Genomic DNA, 22,106 nt, shown 5'->3' with positions numbered 1-22,106 from the left:
AAGGTCACAAACTTATTCCCTGATATGACATGAAGGGATTCATTTAATCTGAGCCTTGCATGGTTGACTAGCCTGTGTTTTTAAAATATATCAAAAACAGGAGCTGGAGAGATGGTTCTGTGGTCAAAGTGTTTGTTCCACAACCGTGAGGACCTGAGTTTGATCCCCAGAATATAAATTTTGAAAAGCCAGGTGTGGTAGCAGCTGTGCTTATGATACCAGTGCCAGAGAGAGGGAGGCACCAAGATTCCTGTGGCTTCCTCTCCAGCCATGAGCCTCTCAAAAACTAAGGTAGGAACCACAACACTCAAGGCTGTCCTCTAACCCCCACACATACCCTCAGACACAGAACACACACACACACACACACACACACACACACACACACAGAGAGAGAGAGAGAGAGAGAGAGAGAGAGGCGGGGGGGTGGGGGGAGCGGCTTCATTTCCAAAATCCTTAAACAGGGACAGGCACAGCAGGACTCTCCCTTTGATTTAACGTGGGAAGATGCAGAGATGCAAGGTTCCAACAGCAGGGTCCTTATCCTCAGGTGGCTATGACACGCTGCACTGAGTCAGTGTCTGGCTCACCCCTTGCGTGACCAGCCTTCCCCAAATCATATGGTTTCACAGAGGATGCAACTCCAAGCTCACAGGCTCACCCCAGGGTCTCTATGCCCCGCCCCATGCCATGCCTCCCACCTTTCCGTGCTTTCCACAAGGAAAGCCTATCTCCATTTGATAAATGCCCCTTTCTAAGATGCAGGTCAGTGTAATTTTCCAGAAGGTTAGAAGGAGTGACTGCCCAGGGAAAGCGTGCTTATTATTTCAAATGCCACCCGTCCCCTTCGCTAACATCTACAGAGTTATTTACAACTTGAATCCTGCTACACCTGTCAGTGTGTCTGACCTGCTTCCCTGGCCTCCTGTCATCAGACCTCCAGCCCAGAGGGGAGCAGGTGCTCAGGGGTGTTGCCTTCCAGAGCCAAGATGGCCTCTAACTCAAAGAAAAGCCGCTATTATGAGCAGTATCTCTACCTACGCGCATGCTTTTAAAAAAGTCACCAATAAAATCTACTTATCTTGAAGTATGGAGGGTTATTGATTGAGTCAAAGTAGCTGCAATTGTTTACTTCATTTTCAGCTTGTTCAGCCAAAGATTTAAAATTCAATATTAATGTATTACACTAGCACATTTTTTAAAAAAAAATCTTCTGTGTATAATAAGGGACAATTCTTTGTGACTGGATCATCGTCCTTAATGAAATGTTGTGGAACAAATATTCATTCCTTATGGCTAAGAACTTAGAGCAAAGATGAAGGCTGGTGAGGTGGTTTAGAGGTGATTGCTGCCAAGCCTGATTACCGAAATTCAATACCTGGGATCCACATAGTAGAATGAAAGAATCAATTCCCACAAGTTGTCCTCTGACCTCCATTAGCATGTGCCATAACATATACACAGTTAGTAAATAAATTTTAATAATTTTATTAATTTATTATTTAATAAATACAAATTAATAAGATTTTAAATGTAAAAATAATAAATACAAAATAATAGGTACATAAAAATAATGAAACCTGTCATCTCTTCAACATGCTTATAGAATATGTGGTTTATGGCATTTTGTTATATAAAATTACCTATACATGTTTCTATATAGTTTCTATATACAGTTTATGTGATTTTACATAGTTTACCATTTTTTATATATGGGTCAATCACTAGAATCTCCGTAAGTTAGATATTGGAGAATTATTTTCTCTTTACCAGTAGGGAAACTGAGGCTGAAGGCTTCAGTGACTTTCCCAAGGCCGTTGTCACAAACAGAGCCAAGACTGGACTTAGGGTTTGCCCATTCTTGGGAGACCCCTTGGAACAAAAGGGTCACTCTATCCAGTGCTTTCATGGGAATCATTTTGCAGCCAAGGGCATCATCATTTGTACCCTAAGCTGAAGCAAAGTATCCAAATTATTTAATAAGGTGACTGCAAAGAACTACATTGTCATGAACTTCTGACCTCCAGTATAAATTCCAGAATTAAAGAAATTCCACATTCTTTTTCAGAGGCCCAAGAAAACTTGGTCTCAAATCCTGAAGTAGTTGATCAGTTTGATACTAGAGTGTCATATTTAATAGGAGCCAATTCTATTTCCTTTGTGAGTCTGTTTCCACATCTTTAAAAAAAAAAAGGATATGGGTAATGTGTAACTCCATAGTCTTATGGTAGGAATAAAAACAAGGAAAAAAGTGTCAGGCTGTGGTGGCTGGATCTGTACTAAACAAATGTTAGATGTGATCACAGCTGGAAAGCTATTTTGAGAGCTACAAAGGCCTTAGATAAGAATATATGGTCCAGAGATCACCTTTACCTTTGGGACAAAAGGGTCACTCTTCATTGTGGATAAAACACACCTTTTATCCACAATGCCAGCACACACACACACACACACACACACACACACACACACACACACGCCACTCCTCTTGCATGGGTAGAGCTGTCATCCAGTCTTGGAAAAGCAGACAACTGAAAGGTGGTTTTTGTCAGGCTGTAGAATCCTTCTGGAGAAACCTTTGAATTCCCCTCGCTGATTCCAAGATGAACCTCCTTCCCCTCTAGCCCTCAACTCCTAGAACCTCTGTCCATGTAAACTTCCAACCCTCAAGTATTACTTTTCTCATACCTGGGACAAAATATCTACAAAAAGCAACTTAATTATTTTTTAAAAAGATTTACTTTGGTTTACAGTTATATATATACGAGAAGGTGTAGTCACAGAAGTGAGAGGTTTCTGGTCATGTGGTCCCAGGAGATAGAGAGCAATGGATACTGGAGCACTGCCCTCTTTCTCTTCTTTATTCAGTCCAGGGACCCAGCCTTTGGGATGGCGCCCACATGCAGGGTGTCTCTCGCCACCCCTCCACCCCCACCAATTAAATGTGCTCACAGGTATGTCTGCTAAGTGATTCAAGATCCCGTCAAGATGGCAATGAAGATTAAGCATCACTTGCCGCTTGCTTCCCTCACTCTACTATGCTGAGGACATGTTGAATGGTGTCCTCTGCTCCATTCTCCTCTCCCTCCCACCTCCTCTCTTCTAATTCATGTTCCTTCTGCATTTTTAAAAACATAGGACAATTGAGTTGCTTTTTTACCTCCACACTCTTAGATCTGTCAGTGCTAAATGGCATACTACCTTGCTCAATACCCAGGCTGGGTTGGAAGAACCTGAGCCTAATGTGTATTCCCAGACCTTTTCTCTGGCATCATGGGAACTATGTGTGTTGTTAGGGACTGCCATAACACATGAACTTTGCCAAAACAGCATAAATTAATTCCTTGCTATATTCAATGCCAGAAGTTCAAAGTTAAGAATTTGGCACGACCACACCTCTTACGGAGGTTCTAAGGATAACCATGCCTTTGTTTTCTAGCTTCTGGTGGACCTTGGCATTTTAAGCTCATACTGCATGGTGGCTTGTCACTCTCCCGGTCTTCTGTATCTTGTCTTCAGTCTCCTCTCTGTCATCATATACAAAGCCATTCAAGATAACCCTGGATGGTATCAGGGTCCTTAATTTGACGATACCTGAAAAAACACTGCTTCAAAATAAACTAACATTCACTAGATGCATTTTGGGTGGGCAGGGTCACCATTCATCCCATCCCAAGATCTAAAGAGTACCAAGGGATCTGTGGCATGCCTTTCTTTCCTCTTCCTGATCACCTAATTCCTTCACCAAACACTTCCAGAACCTAGCAAAAGCCTTACATTCTACACCAAAGCCAGATCTCCACAGACCCTTTCTTACACTCCACATATTTTCAGAAATTCAGTCCTGAGTCATAAAGCTACAGAATGATACAAAGAAAGGAAGTGGACTTCCAGGAAGATGGAGGACTGCTTGTCTATCCCATGGAAGGAGGATCCTGCCTGGGGATATTGACTATCCATTGTCCATTCTTTTTAGCAACCAGATGTTGACATACAGGTAGACACAAATGTTTCTCACAAAAGGAAAAGATCTATTTTCAAATCACTCTAGGAAGTGCTGAGTGAAGTCAATCCAGGCAAGTTTCTTTCCTGCTGCATTTTCAGAGTTCTTCCTTGAGTAAATCATGAGTTGTGGTAGAAATAATGTTCAGTATTTTCCAGAATTACAAAACTAAAGACTCCTTAGTCTGTGAGCTACCTGGTGGCCACAGTGTTAACTCAAATATACAATGGAGTAGTTTTATATCTGTCATTTTATGTACTTAAAACAGCTATTGAGCCACTAAGAAAAAGTAAATTCACACACACACACACACACACACACACACACAGACAGAGTAATGTACTATTTCACACCAATCAGGATGGCTTTAACTAAAAAGACACGCAAGAGCCTGTAAGATGGTTCAGCAGATAAAGACACTTGGCACCAAGATCAACAATCTGAGTCCTATCACCATACGGGGCAAAGAGAACAGAATCTCCCAAGTTGTGTTTTGTTTTGTTTTGGTTTGGTTTGTTTGTTTGTTTGTTGTTGTTTTCTTCCTCGTGTAAAAATAGATAATAAATACATGTAATAAAAATCTTTATAAAATGATGGAAGCTAATAAGCATTGACAAGACTGCAGATCAATGATCCTCTCATACTTCACTGGTAGGAATATAAATTGATGCATTTATTTTGGGGGGAAAATGTTTGGCAATCTTTAAAAAGATCAAATTTGGTACATAGCTCAGAACTTTCTACCGCTGGAAAGAAAACATATTTGCACAAGGTTGTAGTAGCTTCACCTAGAACAGCTGCAAATGGAAAGTGACCAAAGTCTATCAACTAGTGAATGGATACACTGTGAGATGGCCACTCAGTGCCCTTACTATAGAGCAACCAGACAAAAATAAAGAAGCAGGAGCCAGAGTGATAAGCATGATGTATGATGCCCCTTCTATGAGATTCTTCAAGGGGAAAACATAGAGACATAAAGCAGGCAAGTGCTCACTAGGGGCTGGGGAAGGGATGAGGACATAAAAGATCGTAGTGAAGTGATAAGTAATCTAAACCTGGATTGTACTGAGAGTCTCATCACAATTATTTACTAATAATCATTAAATTGTACACTTGAAGTAAGTTAATTTATGGAGGATAAATTATACACCAATAAACTTGTTTTGAAGTTTAATTGCTGATTAATGAGTTGTGACTTTATTAACATAAAAGATAGTATCGCCTCTATGTCTCCTCCTACACTTGCCCAAATGAAGATGCTGAGCAGGTATTTGAGGAGTGAAGGCTCTGGGGAAATATTTCTCACTGGGCCATGAGCAAATGAGCAAAATGCACAAGGTTAAAATATTTTTAAAATACATTTAAAATTGCATGGGGTATTGTAATGATTAAAATCTCAATTGTCAAATTGATGGGGTTTAGAGTCACTATGGAAACAAACTTCTCTAAGAGAGATTCTAGATTGAGCTAATGGAGGTAGAAAGAGCCACACTATACAGAGGTCCTGGACTGAGGAGAAACTGAGGTGAGGGTCACCATCACCCCACTCTGCTTCCAGAGGGTGGTTGCAATGCAACCCACTGTCTTGAACACCTACCCCAACACCGTTCTGGCCACGATTAACTATGCCCTCAGTTTGTGAACCCAAATAAGCCTCTCTTTGCTTACACTGTTTTTGTCAGGGACATTGTCAAAGCACTGGATAAAATAACTAATGCAGGTACCTTCCATGTGAGTTGTGTTTTGAAGGCTGAGTTGAAGTCTTTTGTTGAAAAATATACTTCTTAGAAACCCTTCGTGCAAATCCCTCCATGCACTCAGCACGTTCCCTAGACAAAAGCAGGCCCTGGCCAGTTCACAGAATGTGTTAAAATGGAGGAATTGATTAGAATTCCAGGACCAAAGTGAGGGAGGTTCTAAGGGAGAAAGATTGGGCTCTTTGATCTGCCTGGTTCCCCTCTGACTTCTGCCTAATTAGCAAAGCTTTTGAGGCTGGCTGATAAGCATTCTGGGCCCTTCATGTGTCTGTCCACTGACTAATTAATTTTTGACTTTGAGCAGTGACACTTTATTTGAAGCCTCCCTACCATCCATGGATGGGCACGTGAAAATAGGGCAGAGAGCTCTCCTGGAGCTAACAGGACCCTCTCACACCTGGCTGGTTTCTGAAAGGGTGAGATGGGTCAGTGAGTTAAATAAAGAAACAGACCATAGGCAGGAAGGGCTCACTCCAAGGCTGCTCTGGTCTGGTGTGGGCTTGGCCATCGAACTGTTATGTTCTGTTGATTGTTGTGTTTGAACATCAGCAGATTCCTCAGCAAACTTGTGTGTTGAGCAGAAAGAAAAAGAGATAAAATTTTAACAAGAAAGCAAGATTTCCTGCTAGGAGAATGGGGAGCCGTGGAAGCCCTGGAGCCAGCACTGTGGCTTTTCGGAGGAAACTGTGGAGTGGTCTGTGGACCACACCCTCAAGGCCCAAACCAGCCACCCCCTCCTCTCATGAGTGCAGCTCTGTGGGAAAACCAAGGGCCTTTTGCTCATCCTCTGAGGCACTTTGCATATGGCCATGCAAAGTAAGTGGTCACAGCAGAGACAGGTGGCTCAAATAACAGAAAATGCTTACTTTTCCTCTCAATAGAAAAAAGTTACAAAGCCCATGTCTGGGTAGGGTCAGTATTGTGCCTTTTTGGTATGAGAAAAGAGACACAAAGTCTCACATAGCCCAGACCCACCGCATACCTGCTGTATAGCCTAGTGTGACCTTGAACTTCTGATTCCCCTGCCTCCAGTTCCCAAGTGCTGGAATTACAGTCGTGCACCACCACATCACCGGATTTATGCCCTGTTAGAGTTGGAACTTTGGGGGTTTCCTACATGCTAGCCAAGCATTCTACAACCAGACTGTACCCTAACCCCGCCCCTCTTTGAGGTAGAGTCTCATAGCCCAGGCTTCAAATTCATGAGCTTCTCACCTAAGTTCCCTGAGTGCTGGGATTTCATGCACAACACTGCCTAGGTTTTTTTTTTTTAACCTTATAAAGAGGAACTTTCCTTCTCAGCACCCCTGTGTGTTTATACTAGGGCTCTTCTTCAAAGGTTTGCTTCATTTCCATTATTTGAGATGAGGGTTAAATATGGTTAGATGTCAGAGAAGGTCATTGAAGCCCAAAAGGCTAACAGTCCCCAAAACTGTGGAACCAGCATTTGAAACTAGACCCACTGACTTCCAACCAGACAGCATGTTCCTTATTGTGTCACCAGGAAGGGGAATGTGTCAGCAAGAAGCCCCATCTGCACCATCTTTGTCAGGGGTCAAAGGGCCTTGGAGACAGTAGAGTGGCAGACTTAATTTTTCATCTTTGTGCCAACCCTACACTCCCCCCAAGCTCAGAGAGAAGCCCTCTTATCATTAACCCCACCTCTCTCTCCGGGTCTAAATATGACACTGTCAAATTTAACAAATCTTTACCAAGGAGTCAAGGACCTCAAAATCTTTCAGCAGGAGATTCATTTCAGCTATGAGAGTTATGGCCTGGCTAATGATAACTCTAAGCATTCTCCTCACTTTCAGATGCAAAAATGAAGCTCCTCCCTCTCGAAGTCAAAGACATTCTTACTTCCTGTCTCTGGGAGGCTGACTATAGACACAGACCCTTCAGTCAGTAGACTTTCCATGACCAGCAAACAATAAGCCCTTCCCTCAAGGTCCAGGCTGATATGCAAAATACACAGAGAGGATGGAGTTCAAGAGACGGTTCTGTCCATAAAGTGTTTGCTGCACAAGGATAAGGATTCATACACACACAAAATAGAGCATGGTGACACACATGTAATCCCAGCTGGGCATGACTGCACACACACACACACACACACACACACACACACACACACATATACATATATAGTCACAGTTCGGCATGTCTATACACATGCAGTCCAAGAATTGGGGATGTAGAAACAAGGGGATCCCTGAGACTCACTGGCCAGCCATCCTGTCAGACTTGGTGAGTTCCAGGCCAATAAGGGACTATATCTCTAAGATAATATGTATAGTTCCTGAGGAATGACATCTGAGGTCAGCCTCTAACTTCTTCATTAATTCTTATATGCATGCATGCACACCTGCATACATAGGAACACACACATACACACTCAGAAAAATCTCTATTTATAAAATACAAAATGAGACAATATCTAATATTTTTCAGTTATTAAACAGTAAGACTGAAAGACAGAAATGTCATCTCTCATGGTACCACTTTTTCCTCTGGGGAAAGCAATTTTTCTGTTCTCACCATCTCTTGTTGTGTCTTCCCAAGCAAAAGTCTATCAGGGATTCATACTGTCCCTGGTTTTCCTAAAAGGTCACTGAAGCAGTAGAAGTTTCCTAATGAGGAAGTTAATTAGTTCTCAAAGCCTTTCCATCCCCACTGATTGGTTAGATAATTACCACACCACCCCATCCCTGAAGTGCAAAATACTGAAGTGTGTGCTTGCTTACTGCTACACGACAGCATGCCCTGCTTTCCTAACTCACCACACAAGCTGAGGAATACTCAAAAGAAAACTTCTGGTCATCACCCCGCCCAGTGTTAAGGCACCACAGCTAGACGTGTTTGACAGGGAGTTTTAATTCACTGAAAGAAAATAACTTAGTGTTATATAGGGGTCTTTGTACAGCTTATCAGGCTGCGGGCTGCCCAAATTGCAGCCCGGCTGCTTTAATGAAGCCTCCTTACCACTGGAATACACAGCCCACATCAGCAGCCATCCAGGATGGGAGCTGAGTACAAAGCTCATTTTTCATTGTCAGAGGCTCCCTGTGATGGAGAAGATACTCCACATTCAGAGTGGGGCTTTTTTTCTGAGACCCACCCAAGCATAGACGCACACCCCTCTCCTGGAAGATAAGTTATTAAAAGATGTACGCTTTTGAAAGAAGCCTTCTCTGTATGGAACATCAGTGTCAACAAATGAAGGGGAGGGAAGCAAAAGGGACAGGGATGGGGAGCTCCCGAGAGAGGGAGGGTAGCCAGCCCCGGGTGCTGCGGAGGAAGGATCAATGCCTGTGTCAGGGGCAGCGATAAGACACACTGAGCTTATCAAAGGCTGAGGCAATGGTGACAGAGTTCACATGTGGAAGAAAGATAAGGGGAGCCTGCTTCTCCTCTTCCTCTCCCCTCTCCCCAAAGACCCTGCTTTAATTTTGCACTCTGTATGCTGTTTTCCATCCTGACAGGAACCACCTCGCTCCCGTTCAATGCCTTTCCATAGATTGCCATAAATGTTTCCAAGAGACATCAACTAACACATGTGGATCCTGATGCTATTTGGGGGAAAGAATGTAAGATTTGGTGTTGGAGATCCAAAGTATATCAGAATGTTCCAGAAAATACTCTGATCACCCCAGAAGGAATGGCGAGCCAGTGGAGCTTGAAAGCTGGACAGCAGCAACATTTTTGGCTCCATCACAAACAGGCTTTGTGGCTGTGCACAAATCATATGACCTCCCAGGCCTGAAGTCTTGCCTACAAAATGTGGAGTGGTGTCATCATCTTTCTACCTAGGTTCTAGAAAAATCTACCCTCTGTCCTATTGATAATACATCAATTACCATTAGATTACACTATGCTGGTTGTGTAATGCCATAGTTTAGGCTGGGTCTGAAGCAATAGGCGTTTATCCCTCATGTTTTGGGACTGGGAAATCCAAGATGAGATTGCCAGTTTGTCCAGATTCTGGTGAGAATTCTTTCAAGCTTGCAGACAACTACAGACTCACTTGGTCATCACAGGGCAAAGAGAGGAAGGGTTGAGTCTCTACTCATAAGGACACTAGCCACATCATGGTGCCCCACCCACATGTCTTCATCTGCACCTACTTATCTGCCAAAGGCCATACTCTTAGTTCCATCACATTGGAAAGTAGGGGTTCAACACATTAATTTGCTGTACTGTACATCCCCCAAGGAAAAAGCAATCCTTTGGCTCACAGTATTCGAGATGTCAGTCTGTCATGGTAGAGAAAGCACAGCAGAGCAAAACAGTTTATGTTATAGCATCCAGGAGGCAGACATATGGAGGATGGTCCTCTGTTAGTCTTCTTTTTCCTCTATATTTTTTTAGGTTCCCAGCCCATGTGACAGTGCCTCCAACAATTAAGGGATACTCCCTCCTCAATTAATCCTCTCTGGAAACATCCTCACATATGCTCAGAAATACCCCTCAATAATCTCTTAGGTGATTTTAAATCTAGTCACATTGACAATGAAGACCAAACACCCCAGATAGATTCACAATTCAGTCCATGGTGAAGACAAAACCCAGATGGATACACAGTTCAGTCAATGGTGAATAGAAAGGCTTCCTGAAAGATCTTTCTATAAAATACAGATATTTCTAAAATGCAGATGAAAAGTAGGGGCTTTGATGTGTCTTTATCCTACTCTCTTTGGCTTAGTAGTTGTTTGTACTGCTTCCTACTCCCCTCGAGCTGGTCAGGGGCATGCTTGTATCTTTGCTCATGATGCTATGTGGATGATCTCACCTTCTCACTCTAGCTTCTGGTTTCCTTGATCCACAATCAAAGTCACTTTCTGACACTTTATTCATACCTGAGAAGAAACCTAGCCCAGACATGCCAAGAAATGGATCGCTTTCTTCTCTGGTGCAAGGCTCTTTTATATTCTGCCCTGATAGCTGTAAGAGGCCGCCCAGGTCTTATAGAGATCATAACAGGTTGGGCTAAGTTCAGGCTAAGAAGAAACAAGATCTGCCATTGATTAGTATTGTCTATTGTGGGTACCACTTAGGAGAGGACGGTTAACATATCACAGTCTTGTGGTCTCTAACATCTAAAGCTTTGGAATTGGTGTACTTCAGAGTCAGCTAGAAGGATCATCTATTTCTTGTAGCTATGGTGTTTTATTTTGTGATGGTGATTAGCATGACTCCAGAAAACTTGTAGAAATACTTCGGTTAACCATAGATTATGCAAGCCCCTCTCAATGCTTTAGACATGGAAGAACAAGACCAGAAAAAGCTGGCCTCTTGTCTTGGGGTGTCATTTTCTGAGTGTGGTTTTTTTTTTAATTTAGCAATTATGCATTTCTGGAATTTTCTATGCATCTGGTTTTTAATAAAAATTACCCACATTTAGGTTCCATGAAATGTTTCAATAGACAGACACAAAGTTCATGATTGCTGCAGCCAAATAAATTGACATATTCACCTCCTCTTCACTGTAACGTCTTTGTGTGCATGATGCTACTGAAATGGTCCTGACACACACACCTACCCAGCAGAAAGTCAAATAAAAACAAAAGAGGCAGGAAGATTCACAAAGAGGAAGCGGCGCCCTCATCACAAGATGGCATTTAGAATAATGTAGAAATTCAAAACCCACACTAAACAACTGTACAGTGCATTTCCGCAGTCTAATGTTATAGCGTTCTCATATGTTTGCTGTGATTGCAAGCTGGGAGCTTCAGAGAGCTCACGTGGCATTCAGGTACTCCAAATGGCTGGGGTCACAGGATCTTCCCTGTCTCCGCTGTGGCATCACACAGTTTATGTCTTCAGAACTACGGCACAATGGCTTTCTAACTGCCATCTAGCACGGAAATGGTTTTCTTTCTCAGGTACAATGGGACTTCCTATGTGTATGAGGGGGTCGTGCCTGGGTCACCGGGGCACAGAAATGGAGACAGGCAGATGTCTCCCTGTGCCACCATCTGGGAAATAGTGTAAAGCAGCACCTCGTGGCCCTCTTACCCAGACATTCAGAACGAAACCAAGAACAGGGCTGAGACCTGGGAGGATGAGGCCAGAGACATGGAGGTGCCAACTGCCCATTCCTCTGAAGATGGCATGACCTTATTCCTCAATTGGGGCACATTGTACTCATTCACAAGAGCAAAATCTTACTTTTTTTTTTACCATATAGAAGACAGCTTTCTCAAAAATAAAATGAAAAATAAGCCTACCTATTTACTAAGAGCAATAAGAACAAAACCAGAAATTGCCCCATGACAGACATTTTGTATAGACAGCCTATAGTTTGGTATCTCTCCCAATCACCCTAAAAAGGGAGGATCATTATTTCAATTCTGGAAAGCAGATGTGTTAACAACTAAAATGATTGACATGAGGCTAGGGAGATGCTCAGACATTCAGAGAGCTTGGTGATCCCACAGAGGACCAGGGCTCAGTTGCCAGTATTCACATCAGGTGGCTCCCAACCTCTGGGAACACCAGTTCCAGGGCATCTGATGCCCTCTTCTGGACTCTGCAGGCACTACAAACATACAATTTAAAACAATAAAACTAAGTTTAAAAACTGCAAAAGTGGATCTGAAGCTAACCACATCCACGAGCGGCAAGGCAGAAAGAGGGTCTGAGCTCTGGGTTTTCTGAAGCCCACATCCTACAGCCTTAAACCTTGAGCCACCTTTGGGAAAAAGATGGAAACTGAGAATTCCCACCCACTGCTCTATAGAGAGAATGTAAAATGGCTCTGACACTTCAGAAAATAGTTTTAGCTGCTTCTGAGAATGGTAAGATTGCTTGTTTGGTTTGTTGGTTAGTTGGTTGGTGTTTTTGGTTTTTGGTTTTAGTTTTGGTGTGTGTTCTTGTTGTTGAGATAGGGTTTCATGTATCTTAGTGTGATGGTTTGAATGAGAAATATCCCCCATAGATTCCTGTATTTAAATACTTAATCCCAGGTGGGTGGCACTGTTGGGAAAAGTTTAGGAGATGCAACCATACTGGAAGAAGTACACTGGGGTTCAGTGAATTTATAGCCTCACCGCCTCCCTCTCTCCTTTACTCTGCCCCTGCCCCTACTGCCGTGCCTGTCACTGATGGATTCTTATCCCTCTAGAACTGCAAGCCAAAATAAACTCTCTATTCCTTAAGTTGCCTTTGGTCATGGCGTTTCATCACAGCAACAGAAAGGCAACTAGTACATCCCAGCTTACCACAGACCCACTATGTAACTGAAGATGTCTTTGAACTTCTGACCCTCCTATCTCTACATCCTGAGTGCTGGGACTGCAAGTGTAGATCACTACAACAGGTTTACGATGCTCTGAGGATGGATTCAGTGCTCAGTGCATGAAACCAACATAGGAGCTAGGATAGGGAAAGAGTACCAGATAGCTGAGCTAAACTAAGAAGTATTGAATCATGACCCAGCAACCAAGTTCTGGGTAGAAAACTGATTATTCTTCTCATTGCTGTACACAAATAATTGAAAAGAAGCAACTTAAGAAAGACAGGGTTTTTTTTTTTCAGCTTAAAATTCAAGGACACAGTCCATGGTAGCAGAGATGCCATAGCAACAGGAACGTGAGGTCGCTTGTCATACTGCATCCCCCTGCACAAAGTAAAGACAGGAAGTGAGACCAGGGTATACAACCTCAAGCCTACCCTAGTGCTGGAGTTCCCTCAACACCACCCCACCTCTTATAGATTCCACATGCTTCCCACACAGCACTAGCAGAGGGGAAGGGAGGGATGGAATTCTCCATATTTGGAAAGATAGAGCCTGTGGAGCAGGAGCACTTTGTAATTCACAGACACATTTCTTATGTTGTAGCTTGGGGACACATGGCTGGGGTCAGGGAGCTTTCTGGGATGCCCTTTCTAAAGACACTAACTCAATTCATAAGTCCATCTCCTCATCACTGAAAACCTCTCAAAGGCCTCACCTTGAGGTTGGGATTCCAGCTATGGATTGGAAGAGAAGGAACACAGTGAGTCGACAACATTGACTTACAGAAGACTGAGTAGCTGATGGCTATGATCTCGGGGGAGGGCACCTCAGCAGACATTCCTCTCTGTCAAAGAATATTAATTATATGGAAATAAGGACTGTGACACAGTAACTCTGCTGAAACGAAAAGAAGAAAATAAGTTTACTAGTTAAAGCAAAGGATGCATCCTTACCTGCTGGCTCTGCTGGCTCTCCCGCAGGCTTGCTATGATGGAGAACAAGATGAGGGAGAGGGCCAAGGGAAGACCCTGACCACCAGCCAGCAAGGCACTGTGCCTGACATCTCAGGAGGAACCTAGTCCCACCGTGAGTGAGTATGAGGGGGAAGACTCCCCAGCCAAGTTCCAAGATGAGCACTGCCAAGCAGCACCTCCACTGCGGCCTATGAGAGGCCAAGCACAGACTTAAGCTAAGCCCTTCTCAGACCCCTACACCAAGCAGGCTACTGGTACATTGGGGACTCATCTTTTACATAAAAAGATACTGGAAAATACCCAGGCACATAATTTTGAGAACTCAAACTCTTCCCTTCTCCATATTCTAAAATGCTATTTGTCTCCTTCTGCTTTTGAGATGGTTTGAGCTTTTTCCCTTTAATTTTGTTTGGGTTTTTATTTTTTCCTTTCTTTCTTTCTTTTTACCCAAGCAGATGCTTACTGAATCTGGGCATTTCTTATGTTCACTGGGACAGTCTTGACAACCATTGTTACTGCTAACAATTAATTATTAATCAGGAGTCATGTGACAACCACAACTCTGAGCATTATAAGTGTCATCTCATTTACGCCTCATGACAACCCAAAGGGAGAGCCAGCTATCATTGAGATGTAAGGACTCTTCTTTTCCCTCTCCTTTTCCCTCTCCCTCCTCTCTCTCTCTCTCTCTCTCTCTCTCTCTCTCTCTCTCTCTCTCTCTCTCTCTCTCTCTCTCTCTCTCTCCAGCTTACTCCCATCTCCAGCCCCTCTCCTCCTTCTCTTTCTCCTCCTTTTTTCTTCATCTGTCAGAAATGGAGATTGAGTCTAGGGCCTGGTATTATCACTGTACTGTCTCAAACAGCCAACTCCCAGTATGACACAGAGATCTTTTAGTATCTATGAAAGCTTAGGCTTTGTAGCTTAGGCTTGTTCCCATCTAGTTCATATAACTTAATTAACACTGTCTACACTGGTCCACATTTGTCGAATGGCTTGTTACCTCTCACTATGTCTGGATACATCAGACTTTCTCCGTGCCTGACTGACATGTCCCCCCTCTAACACTATCTTTCAATTCTTCCCATGGTTCCTATCCCTACCCAGATGTCCTGCCTTTCCTCTCTTTTCCTGGTATAAGCTGTCAGCTCTTTATTAAACCAATCAGAAGGTGATGGAGAAGAATGTTTATAAAACAAGATGCAGGTGCTGAGCAATTAGAATAACAATACCAGAGTCCAGACAGTACTCAGTACCCGATGGCAATGGCACAGAAATCAACATCTGAATAATACAAAGAGACAACCTCTACCCCAGTGTACAAGATTACCCCAACTTCACATGTGCTAGTCATCTGCTCTACCATTCAGTTACATCTTCAGCCCTTTCAATTTTATTTTTTCTTTTCATACAAATTTGTACTAACTTGTTCCTGCTATCTTAGAAATTTTCTGTAGTATAAAACTTCAGACTTGTGATTCTTCTGCCTTAGTTTCCAGTGACTGAGATAACCGACCTTCTTGTCAGGGCTGTCTAGGTTATCTACCCAGAACTAGTTAGTTGTAAAGCCAGGGTATTAACCTGGAGAGTAAATCTAATACCATATCACTTGTGCCCATGGCTGGGCAGAGCTGCAGTGGGAGTGAAAGAAATGAGAAAGAATGGGGCCGGTTCTTGGTAGAAGATGGCTGCCAAGACTGAGGTCTGGAAAAGAAAAGCTGGGTATGCATTTGAGGTACCTGGTCAGATGTCAATGACTTGAAGACCATTGAGGGTGTGTGGGTGTGTGCTGCTGTCTCAAAAGAGTAGCATAAAGTTCAAGTGAACCAAAGAACCCTGGGACATTTCTAGGGAACAGTAGGAATCAGAGTAGCCTGGTCTGGTCCAGCTAATATCTCATATGTTGATGCTTGTCCTTCTTTGCTTCTGTTTTCCTTGGGCCAGATGTGTTTCTTGTGCCTTTTGCCTGCTTCCTTCCTGCAGCAACCCCCAGAAACCAGACACAAGTATTCACCGTGAAACCCATTGACCTAAGGTGGTCAAGCTCAATCCTTAGTCTGCAGTAAGTTCTTCTAGGACTTGTAAAGAGCAAACAGATGCTCAAACATCTGTACTCCCTAATGTAAGTTGGTTCTGGATGTAAGTGTCTTGAAGAAAAACAACAAGAAGTCAACCTGGAGCATCCAGGTCGACTGACTTGCTCTTAGTTTCATTTCACAGCACAATGTCCCTTCCTAGGCTAAGGCTCATGGCTCTGCTTCCTTACCCAACAAGTTCCACTGGAGAAAAGAATCTAAGTAAACAAGAGGTGTTTCAAAACCATATGAACATCTGTGTGTTAGATGTACATTTGTGCATAGTTTATATCTCACACTAGGATTCACAAGCTGTGACACACAATCCAAGTGCTTTTTGCTTATTTCTTTGACTATTTTTTCATCTTTTAAAATTATGTTCAGAAATACATAACGAGGTTCCCCACCATCCACCTCCAAGTGTTCATCTCAGTAGAATCAAACATACTTGTCATGTTATGCTGATGGGTTAGAGTGCTCTAAAATGGAACAGAGACAACAGCTAGTTCATTCTGGAGAGCCTGAGAATCCTCTAGCTGCTCAGTCCACTAGGCTGGATGTCTCAGCAGTCTCAAGCTGTCATTGATGACCTGGATAATTCCTGGAGAGCTGCTGGTTTATATCTGTACTGGATCCCCAAAAGGCCAGTTCAAATATCAGGAGAAGGAACATGGAAAACACGGATAGATGGACTTGCCAGTGTGAGTACAGGCAAGGAGATAGAAAAGGAAGTTCCCTTATTCCATGCCCTGTTCTTGGCTGCTACCAGAAGGTACAGCTCACTTTTTTTTCTTTTTTTTTTCCATTTTTTATTAGGTATTTAGCTCATTTACATTTCCAATGCTATACCAAAAGTCCCCCATAGCCACCCACCCCCACTCCCCTACCCACCCATGGCCCTGGCGTTCCCCTGTACTGGGGCATATAAAGTTTGCGTGTCCAATGGGCCTCTCTTTCCAGTGATGGCCGACTAGGCCATCTTTTGATACATATGCAGCTAGAGTCAAGAGCTCCCGGGTACTGGTTAGTTCATAATGTTGTTCCACCTATAGGGTTGCAGATCCCTTTAGCTTCTTGGGTACTTTCTCTAACAGCTCACTTTTAGAGTCAATCTTATACATCAAACAGTCTGATGAAGAAAGTCCTTCACAGGAGCCCAGCAACTTATATTTTAGAGTTGATTCCATTCCCAATCAGACTGACTAGCAAGATTAGCCCCTAAAGCAACCAATACCACCATCTATCATTCATCTTGCAAACACCAAAAGTCTGTGGCTATTAGTAAATAACACACCATCCTCTGAACACTAAAAGCCACCATTTTGCTGTCTCTCTGTGAGCCTGATCACTTTGGATACTGCTGTATATGAAATTATGTGATATGCGACTTTTCGTGGCTCAGCTCTTTTGTTTAACATAATATGGTCAAGGTTGACCCATGCCACAATATATGTCATAATTCCCTTCCTTCTTAAATGCTAACTAATACTCCTATACCACGTTTGTTTATCCATGTGTCCATTGATGGATGTTTAGTTGCTTCCACATTTTAGCTTCTGTGAACAATGCTGCTATGAGTACAGGCACACAAACCCTTGTTCAGGACTGTTCTCTGCCAGCAAGCCAAAGGAAGAAGACTTTGCAACATGTGAAAAGAAATTGAAATTCAGGTTGCAATATGTAGAAATAGGTTCTATTGGCACTTCCCATACCTGTTTGCAGACTCTCTCTCCAATGGTTTGCACATGCAGGACAGAGACCGTACAGACCATAGAGTCTAAATCAGCTGCTATGTGCTTTGAATATTGATCGTCTCTCACTAGCTCAAGTGTTGAGTGCTTGGCCCCCAGTTAGCGTGTGCTTATTTTGAGACATGGTAGGAATTTTGGGAAGAGAAGCCTATCTGAGAAAAATGGGAGGGATGTCTCTCTCTCTCTATCTCTCTCTTTCTCCCCCTTGCTCTAGCTCCCTCACTCTCCCACATCCTTGCTGTCTCACTTTCCAGCTTGCACACTACCTACCTGCTTTCTACACTCCATAAGTTGATCATTCTCTGTACCATGTTCTCATCACCAAGATATTCCACCTTACCAAGACCCAGAACAATGGAGCTGGCCATGCACTAAAGCCTCGAAAGCCTTGAACTGCTGGGCAGTGTTGGCACACGCCTTTAATTCCAGCACTTGGGAGGCAGAGGAAGGGGGATTTCTGAGTTCGGGGCCAGCCTGGTCTACAGAGTGAATTCCAGGACAGTCAGAGCTATACAGAGAAACCCTGTCTAGAAAACCCAAAAAAAGAAAAAGAAAAAGAAAAAGAAAAAGAGAAAGAGAAAGAGAAAGAGAAAGAGAAAGAGAAAGAGAAAGAGAAAGAGAAAGAGAAAGAGAAAGAGAAAGAGAAAGAGAAAGAGAAAGAGAAAGAGAAAAAGAAAAAGAAAAAGAAAAAGAAAAAGAAAAAGAAAAAGAAAAAGAAAAAGAAAAAGAAAAAGAAAAAGAAAAAGAAAGCCTTGACCTTTGTCCTTTCAGGTTGTCCACACAGGTCTGGGCCAAAGTGATGCCTATCAGACTGACACAAGCTACTCTCTGACCTTTTAAGGAAATGTTGGTCAGGTCTTTCCCACCAGAAAGCACCTGCTTTTTCATCTTTAATATTTGCTAGATCTCACTGTATGATGTATATTTTATCCCTCTTCATGCTTTAGGAGCTTGACTCTAAGGATTATGAATTACAAACATCACACTGGATATCCTTAAAAGCTTAACATCCAACATATAATTTCATTTTTCTGGTGTGTGTGTATATGCATACTTGTGTTATGTACAAGTGTGTGTGTGTGTGTGTGTGTGTGTGTGTGTGTGTGTGTGTGTGTGTAAGAACAATCACAGAGATCATTCCTCAGACACCATCTACGTTTTTTGAAACAGGTTCCTTCGCTGCTCCAGAACTTGCTAATTTATCCAGACTAGTGAGCACAAGCCCAGCAGTCTCCTTCTCAGGCTGGCTTGTTAGCATGTTTGGTTTTGATTTATTTATGTATTTACTTATTTATTGCATGAGTTCCAGGGATCAAACTCATGTCCAACTGAGATACCTCCCTAGCCTGACATCTAAATTCCTCACTGATATCTCACTCCTACCCACACACATATACACCAAGACTAGCACCTATCAAACACAGCATCCCCGTCTGCTCATTTTATTGGTCCCAGAGTAGAGAGGGAAAACAGCATCAATTGGTTGCTTTGGCCAAATACATCTTCAAAATGTAAATTGAAAGCAAAATTAGAATCCTGTCCAAAAACCAAACACAGCTCAGACAAAAGGACTGGAATGCCAGGAAATCCTGCATCGTTTAGCGGAGAAAACCATCCCCAGCATGGCCCTTTCTGGGCATAGCTGTCTACCCTGTCTCCCTTTTCCTTGGCAATTTGAGTTATGTTTAGCAACCATTCCCCCAGATAGTATATTCCTCTGTGACAAGATTTAATTAAACTTCCTGCAAAAAATAATTAGCAAGGCACTCTTAAAAGATGGTTTGAAAACACCAGAGTGATACCAAGGAGCAAATAGAGTTAACACTGTCATCAGAGATCAAAGCCATCAGGAAATGTGAGTGAAGGTTTAACCTCCAGCTGCTGCCTAATGAAGGAGTACACACCAGAACTGTGATGCTCTCCCTCTCGGGTCCTATTTGACATGGAAAATACCCAGAGGAAGGTTTAAAATGGTAAATTTCCATTAATTACATAGCAAAGAATATTCTCTTCATAATTTATTACCCATTGTGAAGCTTGGGGAGAGGGAACTGTAACTGCCTTTTACTACAGCCATCCTCCAGTGTCTTCCTCCAGTCAATGCACCCTTCTGCAGTACAGCCCTTGATACAGCTTCCTTCAGCTGTCCTGGCACAGGGGACCAACATGATGCTTAGAGGATGGAGATGAGGATGGAGTAGAGAGTTCCCACAAAGCCAAGAGAGGGACTGGAACAAGTTATAGAGTTGGAACAATGAACGTCACTCTCTGGGCATGTGGCCTTTTCCTCCTTAAGTTGCATGATCAGCTATGCATCTCTATGGTCCACCTGCTCCACAGACATCACCATGGTCCTCCTGTTCCATAGCCATACTCCGCGTGTTCTATACATATCACTGCGATCTCCCTGTTCCATGGGTATCACCATGCTCATGATTCTCACCATAGCTACTTATTCCAGGGGATTCATCATGTTGTACCTATTCTGGGGTAGGACCATGGTCCATGTGTTTATTGTGTATTATGCATATTCCTCTCCTCTTTACATAGTTTGAACAGTTGTGAAAAGAATAACAAAAGATATAATACTCCTAATGGTAAATGTGCTGACTCTGTACAGTAACCACATTCCTATCTTTCATTCATTGCATGTATGTGTGCTAGAAAGATGTGCTTGTACGTCTAGGCATGGGAGTTTGTGGGTAGCGTGTATACATATGTGTGCATGAGTGGAGAGACAAGGGCCTACATCAGGTGTCATTGTTTAGAAGCTATGCACGCTGGTTTGGTTTTGATCTAGTGTTCACTGATTTAACTAGGTAGGCATATTAATCAGGGTCCGCTAGAGTAACCGAATTTATAGGATATACATATATGGGGATTTATTAGAATGACTTAAAGGCTGCAATCCAACTAATCCAGCAATGGCTGGCTGTTAACAGAAAGTCCAAGAATCCGGTAGTTGCTCAGTCCACAAGGCTCGATGTCTCAGTGGTCTTCAGTATACACAGGAATCCCAAGGTCAGCTCTGATGCCAGTGAGAGGATGGATGAGCTCACAAGGCAATGGCAAGCAGGCAACGAGGAAAAGTTTCCTTCTTATATGTTCCTATATCAGCCTCTAGAGGAAGGCGTGACCCACATTAAAGGTTTATATTCCTGCCTCAGTTTCTATATGAAAGGCATGTGTCTCCTTACCTCAGAAATTCGGATTAGACGTGGATTCACCAACTTCAAACAGAGCCAAAAAAAAAAAAATCCCTCATAGGTTTGCCCTCCATGTCTGGATTCCAATTAATTCCAGATGAAGTCAACTTGACAACTAAGAATAGCTATCACATCTACCTTGAGAGGTGTTGCAGGTGTGGTTGCTGTGTCACATATGTGTCAGTAGGTGGCAGAGAGGAGAGAGGCTATGTCCACATGATGAGTAGCCTAACACCTAAAAAAAGCTAGCCTGAGATGACCACCAGTCCAGCTCTACACAGGCCTGTTTGGGCTCCCAAGGTGGGGAGGGAGCCAGGGACTGGAAGAGCATCACCTGGGACTGTGGGCCTAAGAATACAGGCTAAGCCACATGACCCCTGCCTAGTGTTATAATGTACAAGCAGGGTACAGCACTCCTGAGACGACCCCAGACACTCAGAGACTCTGGGTGCCACTAGGAGGAGCAAGTAAATGTTGGAGAAATGGAAGAGAAAGAGAAACAGAAGGATGTGGGCACAATGAAGAGAGGCAGAACTGGAGGTGGGAACAGCCTGATGTGAGTAGCCAATGATGCTGCCAGGGACCAGGGTGAGGCCCTGGCCTATGCTGCCACCTGGGCCATATCTGGGTCTGTGGCCCTGTAGCAGCAGGAGTCTGTTACTATCAAAGGCCAGGAGGTCATCCCTGGTCTAGACTGCTATCTGGGAAATGTGTAAAGGCTGAGCATGTAAATGTGGAAGGGCTGAGTAGAACTGGCTCTACCTCTCACTTGGGCATTGTGAGACAGCAGGCTCTGGGGGCATAAAATCAGGAGGGCTGACTCTGCTCCTAGTCAGTTGTAGTAATTGGAAGAACAAGCCCCACACATCACCCAGAAAACACAGTAGAGTTGGCTCTGGTAGCTGGAGTTGTGGGTGAGCCAGCACAGGGGTGTGAGAGTGGGAGAGCTAGCCCTGACACTTGTCTGATGCGTGGTGACACAGGCAAGGGAAAGACTCCCTTCCCTACCTTTATGCCTTTCCACCTCTGACAGGTGGGAGAGATGGCCCTGGGGTTGGGAAAGCAGGAGAGTAGGCCCAGCATCTCAACTGGGCAGCATAGGACCA

At 43.3% G+C, this 22,106-nt stretch overlaps 1 pseudogene; it reads left to right on the top strand.

Annotated features, from left to right (window-relative positions):
- Positions 1-21,133: 21,133 nt before the first annotated feature.
- On the top strand, positions 21,134-21,236 carry Gm51412 (annotated as a pseudogene).
- The last annotated feature ends 870 nt before the right edge of the window (positions 21,237-22,106 follow it).

This window comes from Mus musculus, chromosome 7 (assembly GCF_000001635.26).
Source record: "Mus musculus strain C57BL/6J chromosome 7, GRCm38.p6 C57BL/6J".
Taxonomy (NCBI): Eukaryota; Metazoa; Chordata; class Mammalia; order Rodentia; family Muridae; genus Mus; species Mus musculus.
This window is presented reverse-complemented; position numbering and strand designations above follow the sequence as displayed.